The 18,695-nt window shown below is 36.2% G+C and overlaps 1 protein-coding gene across 17 annotated transcripts in view; it reads left to right on the top strand.

Moving 5' to 3' along the window:
• The window catches only part of EPB41L2 (erythrocyte membrane protein band 4.1 like 2), a 205,661-nt gene that overhangs the window by 98,056 nt on the left and 88,910 nt on the right, over positions 1 to 18,695 (top strand). The gene's annotated exons all lie outside the window — the stretch shown is intronic.

Here is an 18,695-nt window from a genome sequence, read left to right as displayed (position 1 = left end):
GCCCACACAGGAATGTCAGTGCCGTTTTTTCTTAGTGCTGTGAATAAGGCTCTTTTCCTCAGTGTTCTGATGATAATAGTATTTATCAGAAAGTCGAATGTGTCAAGGTCTTCTTGCCTTTCTTGTATAGAGTACTGGTCCCAGAAATTCAATTTGATATCATTGCTTACAAGTGTGTTTTATTTACTTGATTGTTTATGTCTACTTTCACCCTCCAAGGTTGTTCATTCAGACCTCTGATACAGACCCTTACTAGGTTTATTAAATAGTTTTAACTGTCTACGTATTTGTGGAGCATCTAGAAGTTGTGGCACCCTGTGAACGCCCATAAAATAGTGTTAGATTTAATATAGTTTAGGAACTGGAAACAATAAGTGTGTATTAATGTGCAATTTAAAATTCAAACAGTGTAAGTCCAGCATAGGTCTGGCTAACTGTTAATCTATCCCTTTGGTTTAAAAAAAGATTTAAGGTGATAATTCTATGCAGTACCTCAATTTTTATCTGTTAGATGGGAAACAGCTGCCATGCTACATGTGCTTGAATACTTCGGTCCAGCTTGAAGAGCACTAGGGATTCACAGGAGCGGAGCAGAGCATGGCCTTCTCACCAGGCCACTCTTCAGCTGGGCATTCAGGACTCTGGTTAGGTAGGGCTGCAGCCTGTCTTTCGATCTCTGTTTCTGCTGGATTTTCTGAGTCTTCCCCTGCCAGCCAAACTGGTGTTTTAATCAGGTATATCCTGAATTATCTGTCTTGTAAATTTCTGTTTAGATCGTCTCCACATTTTTTAGGATTTCCTCCCTAGCCACATGATTCCTTCCTATCTTTTAATGTCTAACTGAAATCCAGCTTTCAGAATGTTTAGTTCCTCTGACCTTGTTTGCACCATTACTTAGGCAATTCATCATGCACTGCCTTGTGAAAGAATCTCTTGTGCTGAACAACTGCTAAGCTCTTGTAGTGTTGTTTGATTTTTCTCATGCTTGTATTGTTTCTTTCCCTGGATTATTAGTTCCTTGAGAAAAAACTTTCTTCTCTCTCCCCATAGGAGATGAACGCAGGACTTTGCCTATGTAGTACTCATAGAAAATAATTGTTGATTTCTCTCTAGTTTCTTGTGTATTGTATACAATTTTTATTCTTCTCTACATGATCATATTTGCTTATTTATGTTCCTAATAATTCTGTCCATCCTCTTCAATTAGAAAAGAAAGATTTGGATGTGCTTAGCTACTTCTCTGTACAACTGCCCTGCCTTTTACATACTTAGAAACAGCAGGCTAACTTCTTGGAAAATGCTTCAAGCTTCAGTAAATGAAAACCATTTATTAAAGTTCTGCAAAAGGCTATGAATTTGCTAGGCGTGAGAGCAATGCAGAAGTGGGCCAGATGTGGCCTTGGCCTCTTAGGTGTTCACAGCCTCCAGGGGAAGGCAGACTCCCAGAAGCTTAAGAGTTCTATCACCTGAATAAGAGCTGCCACCGTGAGGTTGCTTGCTGACTGAGTGGGAGGAGGACACAATTAATACTTTATTCCTTGCCTCTTTTTTTCTACTAATGCTCCTCTTGAGCAAAGTAAAGAATGATACGGTTTTTATCTCTCAGCAGTCAAGAATTCTATGGCATGCTTTATCCTTTTTGTCTTCCCCACTTTTGCTTTCCAAATCTGGGAGTTGTCTTTTTTGCTCTTGCAGTCAATGGTATTTTGAAAGCATTAAACTTGACACTTGAAAGTAACTTCTCTTTGTGAGTAACCATCTTAACATATTTTGAAGGCCACAGCCATCTCTTCCCGGCCCTATCTTACTGTGCTGCCAGGCAAGCTAACTCCTTGGTAATTTAGCACTTTGTAAGCTTTCACTCTAGCCTGAGGGTGGTGGTGAAACAGACAGGCACCAAATCTTTGAATTACTTTTCTGTTTTGGATTGAAAATTATTTGAAGGTTGAGTTAGATTAGAAATGGCAGGGAAGGACATTTTCAGGATAAGAGTCATACTTTAAAATCCATTCGGATACATTTTTCTCATTCTCTAAAGTATGTAGTATTAGAGTTCCTGAAATGAAAACATATAATCTAATTTCTCCCTGAGCCAAGAAAAATATAAAATATCTTTTGTTAAACCCACTCTCTGTTGAGAATCCCTGTATTTTCATCACTGTTTTATTTCCAGTCTCCTTTCCCTACTATTTTCTCTTCTCCTAAGCAAGTGAAAGACAATGATACTGATAAAATTTTTATTTTTCAACTGGTAGGATCAGGAAGGAGAATATCAAGTAAAATTGCTGCCTCCCTATTCACTTTCCCCCATTAAGATTCCTGTGGAGATGTGTATAAGAGCTTGATTGGGGACAGAGATTTGAGAATCCTGCCTCTACCTGTGAGTGTATTTATTTCACAAAAGCTGGAGCTGGGGCCATCCTTCTCATCCATACATTCCACAGCAAGATGCATACTCTGTGGCCCAGAATAAACATGGACAGAATTTATCACTAGTATTTTTTACAAGTCTGTGATATAATAATGTGCTAACCTTTGGATCTTAAAGGGGACTGAATGTAATATAATGTAATAGAACGCCATCTGTAAAAAGCACTGGATTACTCAGAAAAAGAATTTCTTCATGGCTAAATGATTAAAGCACTGATAAATGATCTGTCACATTGCCTTTGTATATTTGTGTAATTAGTTCTGCCCCAGATTTCCACATTAACTGTGTTGGAAAAATTATATCAGGAATGTTACTTTTCACTTGTTTTTAGCTCTTCCATAGAGAGGCATCTCAAGACTGCTCCATTCTACCTATTAACTGAATCTCACAACTGTGTGCTTCATTTGTAGAATATGCCATTTTAACCTTTTTTGGGGTTGAGTCTGAGCATTGTCTAGTTATTCACATGGAGAGGAAACATAATCTGAGTCTTATCATGATCTGTTTGTTATGTTTTTGATCTTTTTCCATGTGTCTTCCAGTAGAAATTTAAAGTGAATTGAAGAGGAATGTACTACCAAGCTATTCTTCAATAGTACAGAAAGCCTGTATGAATCAAGTGTCAAAATTTATTCTAGACAAATAGCTTACAGAGAACATGCTAGCCTACAGAAGTTTGCTGCTTATAGTTTTTGAAATAAATTTTAATGGTAATGGTATTTAGCTACTTTAAAAAAAGATACCTAAAATTTGCTGTGCTTATCTGGCTAAATAAATAAACCAGCGTTTTTATTTATCTAACAATTTTAGTCATTTTCATAGATTTTATATATTTTATATTTTCTCATAGGTTTATACCAAATCTTGCTATTCAAAGTTGAATAATAGAAAAAGTTGGACAAAAGGAAGTTGGATTTTCATTTCCTTCTTTTTTTTGGTTTATTATTTTTTTCTCTTTTTTGGATTTTCATTTCTTAATTATTTTCATGACTAGGTTGCTAATGTCCCTTAGTGATGATAGGTAAATCTTTTTTTTAAATAGGAAAAATTAAGAAAAATGGGAAGTTAAAGTCATATTTGCATAGCATTTTACAAATTTGGTCTCAAAGTAGTAATTCTTTAAATATATCTTGTGTGTTCAGAAATAATTGTTATCTCCAAATATTTTTTTGGTTCCTATCTTTGCTGAGAAGATAAAAAGAAAAGTATAAGGTATAATTTTCCTCTTAGGCTGCTGATAAGTTTTACTTTCAGAGATACACTTTACACATAAAACAAGAATAGGAGTATAATTAATAAACTACTGTCTATGGTCTAGATAAATAATATAGAAGTGCCATATAGGTATGTGCTGGAATTGGTAAGCACATCTTCATCAAGGAGAAGGGAACTCCTGGATTTTGAAGAATGAAGGAAGTGTTTAGGAAAACTCAGCATCACCTAGCCTATTACATTGTTAATTTGAAAATGGCTAAATAGTAAAATCCAAGCAGAATTTGGGGGCTAAAAGAAAAGGTTTTAATGCCTTATTTCCTGATATGTCAAGGATAACAACATATTGTAAACTTTGTTAGGAGAAAGCCAGTGTTGCTATTTTTGAGCCTCACTTTCCTTGGGTTGGCTTTACCTAGGAATCTTCCTATCTTGCAAAACCAGTGTATCTGAGATTTACTTCTGCTAAATGTTAGGGGAAGGTTGAGCTCCCATCCGTATGAGAGGTTGTAAAGAAATATTCAGACCTATCTATGGGCTCTATCTCCTATGCATTCTCAGTTTGCTTTCTGAAATTATGTTGGTGCTGATTTCATTCTCTTTCTTCTTTCTCTTGTGTCAGGGTGGAAAAAAATGAATGTATAATGTGCTTATATGTGCATATGTGTTCACGCTACATTATTTTAGAGTCTGAATAGCTTTCCTAGGGAGCAGAGCTAAATGTGTATGTTTAGCCTTCCATCTTTAATTGGAATTGTACTTTCTACTTAGAAAAATTTGAGCAATGAGTATGTTTTATTACTTGGATAAAGTAAAATGCCCCCCTTCAATATAGCACATATCAGAGTTGCTAGGAAGCTTTTGGATATCTTGCTATAAAAAGACTTTTGATTGGTTGTGGTAGCTTTAATAAGATCTATTTTAATATTGCCCATTGTTTTCTTGCACATGCTTTTTGTTAGTTTTCATTTTCTTCATTATTTCCTGCAGGTCTCTAGATAATCCATTTTCTTTTGCATGTATGTTTAATGGGATGGTGTAGAGAGTGGGTCATAGGAGATGAAAGGATGGAAATGCTATCTGCTTAAAATGCTATTTTGTTTTTTTTGCAATTAATAGGTGTAATTCAGTTCTTATCCACTTGGTTTGGGTCATTATCTTTTTATAAAGTATATGGTTTTGTTCATCAAGCATTTCTGGACCAAGCATTGGTGACACCTTTAGGAATAATTTTAGACTCCTCTGGCCCCTGGTCAGAGCCCATGCAGCAAAGGGTGGGGTTGCATTCCCATGTCTGGGGCTGGAGTTTAGACTCTCCCCATAGCAAGACTCTGTTCTGGATGTGGTAATTTGGGGAAGCATCAAATGTTAACATTTCTGTAAAGCTTTCTAATTTATAGAGTGGTTCTTAATTATATTCTCATTTATCCTCATAGTAATTGATGGGGAGAGGGTGGGGTGTTATAGACAAAGCACTGCTTTTGTGTAGTAGCTCTGAAATTTAAAAGGCACTTCATTTCATCTTCAGCATTAGTGTTTTGAACTCTGGGTGTATCTCACAATATATGTCAGAAGAAACTTGATTGTTTTCTCCCCACTTTCTTGCTGAAGTCTTTGATAATTTTTGAGAGATAATGATACTATTTGAAATTTGCAGAGTAAGCTCACAGTCCAGATGGAGACCAGTAGGATGCTGAGGCAGGAAGAGGGGGTTAGGAGGGATGCTCAACATGATAGGACTTGGCAGTTTCATTGTACAGGGTCTGGTCCTCAGCTTTGGGGTATACATTAGTTCTTTATTCACTGTGCCAAAGTCAGGCAGAGGAAAACTGGGCCATACTGACCAGTCGTATGAACGTAGACATTCGATTGCCAGAAAGTGAATTCACAGTGAGAAATAACTGCCAGTAAGAGTGATATTCTGTCATTGATGGGTCAACTCATCATTTACTTCATCGTAAGAAAGTCATCAAATGGTGCCAGATGATAATTGTTAAGATGTAAAGCCATCTAAGGATGAAATTAAAAGCAGGTGGTATTATAGCAGCACAGTAACTGGTGTCTTCAGCCCACTTTAGTTTGATCCAAAGCTATTGTGGAGCATTGAGTACATCTGCCAAGGTTAAGAGTAATTGTTTTTAGGCCAGGTCCCCTTCTTCCAAGTGATGTTGATGAATTCTCAGTGTTTGTTGTTACCCAGAAAGCCTAGTTGGGACTGTAGATTTGGATGCATGTGCGCGCGTGCGCGCGCACACACACACACACACACACACACACACACACACACACACACACACACACACACACACTTACTTTTCCATCTCCTGCAATCAGATCATTTCATCCCTTATATATATTGATTTTACTTTAATTTCTCAGTACATCTTAAACTATCTCCAAGTTCTGCTGGAAACCTTATTACGGACTTCAGTATTTATAGTTGGGTATATTGTCTTCCCTAATAGGCTTGGGATAGGAGTTGAAGCTGGGAAGGAGAATGATTGGCCTGAAACTCATGCTCCATGTAAAAATACTGTTTTTGTTGGAAAAAAATGTAAATTTCAAATAGATGTCACATATTACTTTGCATTTTAAGGCAGAAAAAGTATAGGGGGTCTCTGAGTTGACCATCTGGAAATACATAGTGCAGAGAGAAAGTTTCCAGTTTATGAACAGGTTATCTGTATACACCATACATCAACAAATGACAGTGTGTTTTCCTGTGGAAACATGCTCAAATGATTAGCTTTCCACATTGATTTGTAGAAGTCTATACCTTTAAGTTTTTGAAATGAGTTCTGGGTGCTCAATCTCTGAGCAGGTGGATAAAGATAGAATTTCTACCCCACTTTCTTAACTTAGGCCAAAATTTAAAATTCCTTTTTTTCATATTATTTTCATAGTTCTTGGTGCTTTTCCCCCAGAGATTTTCTTGTTCTTTGCTATCTTATTATTCTGTATTATTATGATACAAAAAAAAAAGTTCTATATTCTTCCTGCCTACTTTTTCCTCCCTCAATTATTGGAAATCCGAATTCTTCAAATGTAGCAGATCTCTCAGCTAAGTACTAAGTCAGCAATTTGAGTGAATGACTTCAGTGTGAATGATTTCCTGTACTGCCTTTTAGAAGAAACCTGTCTAGTCTAAAGAGTGGTAAGTGATAGAATTTCAGTACTGAAGCCAAGAGAAGTGAAAAATTAAGGCAGTTGTTGAGGCTGGAAGGCTGGACTTGTAATGTCTTTGGGTCAGGTGGACACATTGTTGGTAAGGTAGCCTTTTTGAGAGGCATGCCTCAGGGCCACACTTCCTGCTTCTGAGTCCCCATGTTTCTCTCTGATACCTTTTGTAGTTCAATTAATTTATGTGTGTGTGTTTTAAGTCAGGGAAGTCTTAAAGATTCACCCAGGTTCTTCCCCCACTGCTGACAAACAAAGACTTTGTTGTTACTTTCTCTTTTGTTTTATATTAGTGTGTTAGTCATCCACCAGGAATGAAAAAGTTTTACTTGGGAAAAATGTCAAGCTGAATGGAAACACTGTTGTTTCAGACCAATGTTTTAAAAACAGATATTTCAAAATGAATTTTTTTCCCAGATTGCCCAAAAGTTGCTTGTCATTGAATTTCAAGAGTCAGAAATTCAAAGTGATAAGAAAAGGAAAGTCTCATTTCTAAAAAAAATCAAGACCTCTCTCTTTGCATCAGATCCTGATTCTCTCTGTTTTACAACCCTAGTAAAGTAAATATTTAAGTGATTAATACTTTTCATTACAACCTGACTTCCGCTTTGTAAGTTGTTAAAAAATACTTTAAACACTCCCTACTGGTAGAAGTGAGCATAGTTTCACTGGGCTTGGTTTGTGATGCAGTATCTACTGTCAAACGAATGTCCTGTGCTTTTTCACCTGGTATTTCTTTTTCAAAGGTAGTTTCAAATACAGTTTTCATTAAAGATTGCCAGATAAATTTTTTATTACCAAGCTGTATGAACTACTCATTTCTTTTTAAAGGATTTTAAGTGAACATTTGAGCAATTGATACGTTTTCCAGTCAGTCCTGGCTTTTGTATCCAGAGGGGATCTCTTTGTTGACCTGGGGATCAACCTTGCTTCATTCACGGTCAGAATTCTTGGTTAAGCTTTTTAAAAATAATGGAGCACAGAAGAGTTTTAGAGCAGTGAAACTACTCCTGATGGTAGGAGTAATAGTGGTGGTGGATACATTCGTCCAAACCCACAGAATGTGCAGCACCAAGAATGAGCCCCAATGTAAACTGTGGACTTAGGGTAATTATGATGTGCCAGTGCTGGTTCATCAGTTGTAATAAATGTTTCACCTTGTGGGGGATGTTGGTATTTGTGGGGGTGGCTATGCATATGTGGGAATAGAGGTTGTTTGGGGAACCTCTATATCTTCTCGATTTTTCTGTGAACTTAAAATTGTTCAAAGAAAACACAACCAGATGCCCAAATCACATTTGAAGGTTCTGACTCAGCAGGTCTAATTCCAGGCTCAAGTACAGCCGCAGTTAAAACCTGCTTTGAGAGGTTGAATCATGCTGCCTGGCAAAGCACTCCAGGCCACAGCACCTGCTCCCAGGTGTAGGTGAATTCATCAGTCAGCTCCTTGTTACAATGTTAACATGGCTGGTGGGAAATTTCCCCTAGTGATAGGAAAGTGAACTGAATATGACCCTACATTAAGACTGCGGGAGCTCTTATTAAGTGTCTCAGGATTCACTCACTTGACAGATACTTATTTCTTAACTTGAATTAGTGGCTGACTTTGGTTCTGATTTGCTTGAGCAATGCCCAGCATATAATAAGCATTAGTTGCAATTATTATCATTTTATTTAAAAACCCTGATTATATTTATCTCAAGATCACACACCATTTTGAATTTTTGAGAAAAATATTTAAGTTCTCTGCCTTGGATAAATTCTAAATATTATTGTTATATTTTTATCAATAACTCAGTGACTTGGAAGGCCCATAATGTAAACATATGCCACTTACATATTCACGATGACTTTGTAATTTAAATAACTTGTTTAGACTAAAAAATTAAACTTTAGTTAGTGCTTTTATAGTAAGGAAAAACCACAAGATTTAGAAACAATATACTTTCTCTTGAAATTTTGAATAAACCAATCCCTTTTGTTGGAGAGTCAGAAGAGAGCTATTGGCTATAACGTATTGGGTTAAAAAAAAAAGAAGAATGTCAAAGCTGAATTTATTTACTTTACCAATAAAATAAACTCTATGAATAGAAATATAGTTGGATTTTGCAAATGAGAAATTGCAGGCTATTTGGTAGATATTCACTTAGATCAAATGAAGATTTAGGTGATTCTTCCTCATATGCTACAATACCATCCCATTAAACTTCTATTACCAAAGGAAGGCATTCCAGGGACCCTGCTTTATGAGCAGCTGAGCAACTGGCATATATTAGAAACTGATAGGGGTGTTTATTATTTCTTATCATTTAGTTAAAGCCAAAAAATAAGTAATATTCTTTGTGTAAAATTTGTGTGTGGAAATTTACATTTCATCAGTAAATATGGTTTGCTTAACAAGCTTCAAGATCCATCGCTCTGGCATTTTTTTGCAGCTCCCATTCCAGATGTTGGCTTTGGGATTCCTCTGCAGCCATCATGTTGGTAAGAGGAGTGGGAATTGGCTCTTGGCATAGCTTCCCTCAGGCCTGGTCCGCGGTATGCAGGTAGAAGTCGTCTGGGAGGGCGCCCTCTGGTCAGCTAGCTGATTCTCATGTCCTGAAAATGATGAAAACCTCCGGCTGCTGAAAATAAAACCTAAAACCACCATAGAAATACAGGATGTGATTGTGGGTGACAGATTAAAAGTTTAATGTTTTTTTAAAACTAAAAATTAGCATTTATTTGCTTTGGTAGGTGGAAGAAAGTCACGTCCACAGACTTAAATTTGTGGTTGACTGTGTTTGTGAATAGTAATATTTAGGAGCAGGATTTCTGTTGTTGTTTTACATTTTCCTCATAGCATAAAAATGAAATACATATTTTTTTGATCTAAACTTACCTGGTTGCTTATGAGATAAATTGTGTACTCAGTTAAGAAATCTGAAATGTTTCAAAACCCAGCCTACTGGGGTAGAAGACACTGTGTGTGAATACTTCATTGATACCTGGCAGCATTGTGCTCATGAAATAGGATCTTACAACATCTAAGAATCTGGCAAGTCACTCTGTCCTTGAGGAGTTAATTAAGGTATGTAGTGTATGGTTTTATTAAAGGTGAGTCCATATTGCTTCAGCTGCAGTAGGGTTTCCTTTAAAATTATTGCAGGATACAGTTACTGGGAGGGTATTGTGCAGTCTGTTATGGTCTAGTGTTTGTTTTTTGTTCCAGTAGTAGCCTTGTAATATATATTCCCAGTACCTAAAACTACTTTGAATAGTATTTTATGTTGTTCATGACCGTAGCACTTGGAAGTTTCCCCAGTGATCTATCATGATCCCCTGGATCCTGTAGAATGGAAAACAGATTCTGCGATGACCCTGTGACAAGTTTTGTTCTTTGTCTCTCCTCCCTTTTGTAGCCTAGTTTTGAAGGAAAGTGTCTTCCTATCATTCTCTATAGTGATTTATAAGAAACCTACATGCTTACAAACCTTGATAATGCATATTTGTGTTTTTCTGTCTATGGATGTACATGTATATGGTTTATAGATCACTAATGAAAAATTTATTTTTCAACTAAAAGGGAAGCTGCATGTGTATATATATATATATGTATATTTGTGTATATATATGTATATTTGTGTATATATATAATGTATATACACACACATTTCTTTATGTATTTTGTATATATATATAAACACATACCTTTTTTTGACTAGTTGGGAGAACTTTTTCAAACTTAATTCTTACTAATGATCAGAAGAATTTAAAACTCTTCTTTTACTATAAATGAGTTATTTACTTCCGAAATTTTTAACACACACAAAATCACTTGATGTGGGTATTTTTTGTTGTTGAGATTTGAATGGATTTGGAGACAGAGGTGTAGGCTGACAGCTCACTCAGATTGGTAGGAAAAGAATGAGCTGATAAATGATGCCTTAGTCTATTTAAGATGTTCTCTTTCCCCTCCTGTATGGTTTTCTTTGATTTCCTTCACCCACTTGACAATGTATCAGTTGTGTTTGCTCTTTGGATACCTTTCTTTCCTTGGCCTTTTATATTTGCATAGTGTAGTGTAGGGCTAGCGCAGAATATACAGCTCAAGGGTTGTGATGTATGGATTGCATTGTGTGCTTCCCAGCACTGTCTCCTCGGCACACAATAACTGCAGTGTGGACAGGCCTACACGGAGACAGTGATGGTGTTATATAAAACGCCAGTGGTGTGTGGCATCGACTGCAATCTGCCGGGTAAGCAGTTGCACAAATTCCTTCAAGTTGAGAGGCCTCCAGAAATGTCATGTTTTGGCCTCAACAATGAATGCCACAAATAACAGCACAGGCACGGGGACTTTGCTCAGCATCTCAGATTCCAGCCTGCCTTTCTTCAGCTGGGTCAGCTGAAGATTGCTTTGCCTTTTCTTTTTTTAAATGAAGTTCCCCCAAGCTAGTCTTCCAATTTGTGAATAATGTATTTTAAACCCATCTAAATGATCTTGTTTTGTCTCTATCCTTTGGATATTTCTCATGTATTAATGCAGTCTTTTAAAGAAAAAAAAATCTGAAATGTGGGAAGTAGAACAAATGACTTTTTTTGTTTTGTATTTTAAGTTTTTAACCCATTGATTTTCTGCTGGTCAGTGGAATAAGTGGGGTTAGAGCAAAGGCAGATGGGAAAAAATAGATTGTAAAGATTCTTTGTATTTAATATAAAAAATAAGGTTTTCGGAGTATACTTGGCAAATTTTATTAGCAGTTTTATGGTTTTAATTGTTTAACTTGATGCAACATTATCACAGTAGAGATTGACATAGTATGTACTCTATAAAGATTCCAGGTTAAGAAGGGATACAAGCAAAGGCATGCTTCTGACGGCAAGAAAGCAGTGAAACTGATGTTGTAGTGAAGGAATGTGCAAAGACTGCAAACACCCCAGTGTTACCTTCTGCACGGGAGATGGCCTGCTCCTAAGGGAAAGGGGCAGACTGCCCTTTCTGCTCTCATCATTCCTCTACTTCCCAAGAAATATTTAGAAGTGCTGTAGTTACTAAGGAAGAGTTTAAGTACAGTGTAGATTTGTGCAGGAAAATGTAGGTCTGTGGCTGTTCTCCTCCCAGAATCTAGTTGGCAGTATGTGTTTGGTTCAGTTCCTTGAATATCTACAGCTTGGTAGTCCATGAGCTAGATCCAGGAGATGGCATGAGACTGCGAGCCAGAAGGCTTGAATTCTAGACTCAACTATGCCAATTTTTGGCTGGTGTCATAGCACTGAGCCATTCCCTCCAACAGACATCTTTCTGACTCTGGAACTAGTGAGTAGTGAGCTAGTTACTCAGTGAGGGGCTGCAGTAGGAGACGTTGAAGTGAGTAAGACATACTTCTGCTTAAAGAACTCAGTTTCCAAAAGTAGTATCACAAGGAGTAGAATGTAAGAGTAAGTAACACAGATGTGAAATAAAATGCTTGGAGGAGAAAGATGAATATTGGGAGTTTGGAGTACACTTCATAAAGGAAGGAGAATTTGGAGATTTATCTGGAGGTAGAGTTTCAACAGTCGGAAATAAATCAAGGTAAGCCAGAAATTTAAAGTATGTCTTGGCAAGTCAGCAGTCCTCTCTATCTGGGGCAGTACCACCAACTTGCTGTAACAGCTAGTGAACAAGCTGTATGTTCTGGAATCCTGGAATCTTACACATTGTAAAACAAACATACCCTTGGTTAATAAATATACATTTGTAGTCCTTGTGTGCAATAGAATGCAAGTTGTTGTTTATAAAAAAAGTCAGGACAATAATGATAGAAGAAAATCGCCTTCCTGATAGAAATAAAGAGTACTAGTATTTATGGCTGTCACAAATAGAGTTCAATTCTTTAAAAGAAATTTAGGAAATTTAGACTGAAAAGTTAGATCGGTTATACTCTCTGTAACCTTAGTTTTCTCATTTATGAAATGAGATTGGATGAAATAAGTGTGAAAGGTCTTTAATAATACCTAAAATCAATTACTATTTTTAGAGCAGCTCAGAATGGTCCTGTGATTTCAGCTGCCTTTAATGAATCCATGTAATGTGCCAAACATTTTATTAAGCACTTTAAATACACCTGAGTTAATTCTTTTATCAGCATTACAAGGTGAGTATTTTTATTTTAAAGAGAGGAAACTGAGGTATAGCAAATATAAGTAATTTGCCTGAGGTTACACAGCTGTTCAGAAGTAGAGCTGGCATTCAGAAGCATGTCGCTGGGATCCTCCTGCAGTACCTTCTCCCATATTGAGAATCCACGATTCTAATGAAAATGGTACATATGAAATCAGGGAGGGGAGAAGGAACAACCACTGGCATGCTCCTGTACTTTTTTCTGTATTACCGTTATGAGCTGTGTCCTGGCTCCTTTCCCCCCAAGTGGTAAGAATTATTATTTATGAAGTGTTGTGAGCAGCATGAAACCAAAAAAAAGTTGTGAATCACTGGGTCATCTTGCTGTCAGAGCATACCTAGGCAGGTTTGGTTGCAGCTTAATACTTACAGAATGTAATAACTTGGAGCATTAAATGTGTAGCATTTAATATGTGTCTTGATAATCTGACATACTCTTGTTTATGTTTATGAGATAAGAAATGTGCTATTTTGTTTGCCTTTTTGAGTTAGCTTCCAAAAGCAGATCACTTTCAGGTTTCTAAAGAGTAACTTGTCTGGGTTTTGTGTTATACTTTTCTTTACTCAGTCCTTATTCCTTAGCTCATGTTTCTTTCCCTCTTGTTTCATGGCTTTATTATATCTATTGTTTTGTGTGTGTGTGTGTGTGTGTGTGTGTGTGTGTGTGTTTGGCTTCTTTTATTCAGTATGTTTCTTTTGAGATTCATTCATGTTTTTATGTATAACAATGGTTTACCTTCTAAAAAAAATCACTCCATTGGTACCACAATTTATTTATACATTTCCCATTGATGGACATTTGAGTTATTTCCAGTTTTTGGCTATCATGAAAAAAAAAAGGTGCCATGTACATTCTATGTACCTGTCTTCAGGTGGATATATGACCTCATTTCTCTTGAGCATATATCTTGGAGTGAAATTGCTGGGTCATAGGATACATAGCTATTTATTTACCTTTAGTAGATACTGCCAAACATTACATCTATTGTTTTTAAATAATGACTGTCAAAACCTTTTGAATGTTAATGAGTATGAATAATAAATTAATGAAATTAAGTTGTATTTTATCTGGCTAGAGATCCACTGAGTTTCCTTACGTTGAGAGTTTTAGCCTTTGTCAGCCACTGTGTCCTTTAATAGTACCACTTATTCTCTCTGTTGTCTTCATCTAGAACTCTGAGGATATATGTGTATATATATATATATATATGTATACACACACACACACACACACACACACATATACCACCTTATTCTGTCTTCTGTGTTTGAAATTCTTTTATATTTTCCATCTTTTGGTGCTTTATGCAGGGGTAGTTTTTCAGGTCTATCTTCCAGTTCACTGGTTTTCTTTTTAACTGTGTCAAACCCTGTCCATTTGGTTTTTATTTCTAGATGTTTTGTTTGGTTCTTCTCAGAATCTGCTTCTTGCTAGTTTCCCTTGATGGTATTTAAAATATTCATTTATTTATTTAAACATATAAAACATTTATTTTGTGTTCTGTACTTGATAATTCCAATATCCATAGTCTCTGAAGATCTGATTCTGATATTGTATCTTAATGTTCAATAATAGTGACTGGTTTCCTTGTGTGTTTTTATTTTATTTTTTATTTTTTTTGTTGGGATTTTATCTGTGGGAATCATTTGCTTTGGCAAACAGCTGGCATATCCAAACCTGGACCAGTTTAAACTGAATTTCTTTTTTTACATTTTTAAAAAAGATAATGGATGAACGGTGGCTCTCCCCATCTCCCACCCTGCTTTTTTCCTTTTTTCTAGTTTAAAGAAATAGTTTATTTATTTATTTTTTTTAAAGGATACTGTTAATGCCAGTCTCCACATTTGTCTCCTAGGCTGTCAGTCAGATCATGGTCATTTTTCCTTTCCCTCAGTGCTTGAGATACGATTTGTGGAACAGTAATTCTTCCATCAAGAAAGTTAGTAAGTGTTATATTAAAAAAGATAGTGCTTCATTTAGCCAAATAATTTTGGAAAACATCAGGTTGAATGATGAGAAACAAGGTTTTTCACCATAGAATTTCTCAGGTATCTTAATATGCAAGTAGGAGTTTTGATGCTCTGTGATTATGTACATTAAACAGAATTTTTCTTCTACTCTTCTCCTCTCTGGGGGATGTGGGTATGTATGTGGAGCATCACAGGGGACCAGTAGAACATCCTTCGGCAAGTGCACGTCTGCCTCTTGATAGCCTTGGCTTCTGCCTTCTCTTGCCTTCTGTATTTGCACCACTCTGTTCTATGTCTGTGTGTGTGTGTCTGCATAAGTATGTGTATATATCAATCTTTTATTTAAAAACTTCGAGGGAAGATGTGATTATATCTGGAAATCTTTATTCCCAGAAGAAGACCTGCACTTTGGTAGAACTCTTGTGTCAGGATGTCTCATAGGCCATTGGTCAGTGTCCTTTGGACCAGTTGCAACAGGTACCTAGTTAAATCTGGAAAGATAGATTGATAGGACTTATTTTGGGGGGAGGGGTTCCTTTTTATTTTCTGTCTCTGCCATTTGAATGTAACATTCCTGAGACCATGTGTGTCTTATTTATTATTGTTTCCCCAATGTCTTAACATAGGACCTTTTACATATTAGATACTGGATGAATATATGTTAATCGTTTTAACCTGGCAAGCTCTTGCAGTCATCTGAGAGTGGGGACAATATAACCAGCAGTTGTATTGCATAGCTTGTTCATTATGGATGGGTTACTTTTTAAATCTTACTGTATACTCTAATATCTTTTAAATAGAAATTGGCTCTGTCAGACTCTCTATAAACATCCAAAGTGAAAAATAAGTTCTTTGGAATATGCTGTTTCTCTGCATGGAAAAAATCATTTCCTTGTTAAAGATTCATTGCAGATGCCACAGTCTTGGTGAAGCCATGATTTTTCTCAGATACCATTACTCGATCCGTTCTTGGTGTTCCCACAGCCCTTATACACAGCTTTCAGCACAGACCTCACTATATTGTGCATTGTCTTTGCAGCCAAACTTTGAATTCATTAAGGTGGAGATGATTACTGGAAGCTTAAGTAATGTATGTATACAGTTAAGATCTTATCATGTATTTCATATATCTATTTCCTGGAGAAGGAAAGCAAAGAATAGTAGAGAAGCAGCCTGAACATCCAGAAGATACTTTCATGTTAGATGTGAGCTAATGAAAGGACACCTGGGAATCGAATTCATCTGTGATCGAGTAAGGTACTTGGTTAGCACCTTGACATGCACCTTCCTGTTGGGCTAATTTGACACTCACTATGAGCTGTGAGATAACTGTGATTACATTTCACAGTTAAGGAGACTAAGTGGTTTGCCCATTGCCACACTTGTCTGGTTATAGCAAAGTGCTTACAAAATGTTGAATGAGGTAGGAACAGTGTCTGACTCCAGCCCCTCACCTGCCCAACATACCAACACCAAGCTGTGGTGGTGAACTTCGTAGATGTTTTTCTCATTTTCTTTTAGGGAAATTCTGACCATGAGAGCATGTTTCTGTTTTTTGAAATAGAAACCAGTGGGAAAATATGATTTATTAATAAGAAATTGGCTTTAAGCCAGTGTTGGAATGTTTTCTCTTTGAACTGAGGTATGCATTTATAGGCAACAGTTGTGTTAAGTATCTTTTTTATCCTAATTTCAAAGAGCATCCACTAAATAAAATAGTATGAATCTCCTTGAGACTCTGTCACATGTCTTCACATTTCTACAGCTAATTAGTTTCAGTAGTTAGCTTATTTGAAAGCAGTTGTCATTTCTGTCCAGATGTTTCATAAAAATGATAACTTTGGAAATTGTATCTGATTAAAGGTCAACTTCTTATACAAGCTTCCATTGAGTTGTTAATGTCTTTCTAAATAAGAAGATAATTTCTGCTTTATAGTAGATAATGTCCTTTGTGATTCATTTATACCACATTATAAATGCATAGTGGGTGATGTCCAACTACATGTGGCAGGAGCTATAATTAGCTTGCTGTCTTTGTTACCTCAGATAAGGAAATTTCCTAATTACAAAGAAGGTGCTGAAATTATAGTTATGGTCAGTCACTGTGAGCCTAAGTGGGTTAACTGTCACTTCATTTAAAATAAGCACTTTATTTATCATTTAAATTTGAAGCAGGGATTAAACGATTTTCTGATACAAGTTGAAGGAATTCAGCACCACTAAGCCAGCCCTACAGAATATGTTAAAGCTGTAGATGGAAATGTTCCTAAGGCCAAATAGCTTTCACCAGTGAAAATAAACCCACAGTAAAGGTAGCAGACCAAGTAATTCCAAGCAAGTATGAAATAAAGTAAAACAAAAGACTCAAAACAACTACTCACAAAGACAGTCAAGGGATACACAAAAAGGCAGATTATGACATCTAATATAAAAAATGTGGAGGAGGAGGAAGAAGAAGAAAAGTATCTTTAGATCATGTTTGGAACAGAGTAATCAGCAATTTAAGATAGACTGTTACACAGTAAGGAAGCTGTCCTTGAACATTCGGTAACAACAAAAATAAAGGCCACAATAGGTGAGGGAGAGAGAGATCCATCAAATAACAAGAGCAGAGGATAAGAGAGGGAAAAAGGAACAGAGAGGAGATATAAAACAAGTACTTTACATGTATATAGTATACTAGTTTTTTTTCAGTTGATTCAGCAAATATTTTTTTGAGCATCTATTATGGCTGGGTAGTCTTCTACTCCCTGGAGATTCAAGAGTGAACAATGTTGAAATTAATGTCGAAGAAAGTGAACTCTTCCTTAGAAGATTGATTATCTTTAAAATACTCTTTACTATTACTTGCCACCAAATCTCTTTGGCACCACATCTGCTCTGGGCTCCTGTAAAGAAGACACAGTGGATTTTACTGCATACTTAAGAAAGTGACTGTCATAATTTGACTCACTGCCTCATAAAGTTAATTTAAAATAACCTACAAACTCAGAATTTTGATTATATAGATTAATAATTACATACAAATATGATAATGAAATTTAGAACCTTTCATTTTAAAAGCTTAGACAAAATTTCATGTGCAAGTGAAATTACAATCATATTTCATGTTACAACCCCGCCAGTTTATAACAATAAGAGCTAATATTGATTAGGCACTTACTGTGTGCCACACACACTATTCTCTCGTTATGTATTACAACTAACTTAGTACCATACGCTTTGTGGTAGATTCTAGTGTGCCCATTTCACAGATGTGCAAAATAAGGCCAATAGAAATAAAATATCTTGTCCCTGGTCCCAGAGCTTGTAAGTAATGGACATGTATTACAGCTTTGCTATTTGGAATGCAGAGCCCAACACCCTTATTTACTACACTCTATTTGTATGTACTTTAAATATGTGGACATGTAAACATATAACTGTCAAATATACTTAATAATTTACTTTTCTGAATCTGTAGTGTTGTGGACAACACATTGCTTGTTACATTGAAGTAATGTAATCTGTGTGGCATTCTCCCTCATCCCCCGACTATTTGATATAATTGAATTTTTTTTAAAGGAATGTTTTAATAATAAAAGTTCCAGATTCTCTTTCACAAGTCTTTCAGGCATGAATTTCTTACTTCAGCTCCCACAGAGAGGAGGAAGGAAAGGTTAGAAGGGAGAAACAAACACTTGAATTGGGTTTTTGTGAAGACTATCTTTTGAAACCCTTATACTTGAAGTTGCAATGTCTTTTCTGTCTTACTCTGTT

The sequence above is a fragment of the Manis javanica genome, chromosome 13, assembly GCF_040802235.1.
Source record: "Manis javanica isolate MJ-LG chromosome 13, MJ_LKY, whole genome shotgun sequence".
NCBI classification, from domain to species: Eukaryota; Metazoa; Chordata; class Mammalia; order Pholidota; family Manidae; genus Manis; species Manis javanica.
This window is presented reverse-complemented; position numbering and strand designations above follow the sequence as displayed.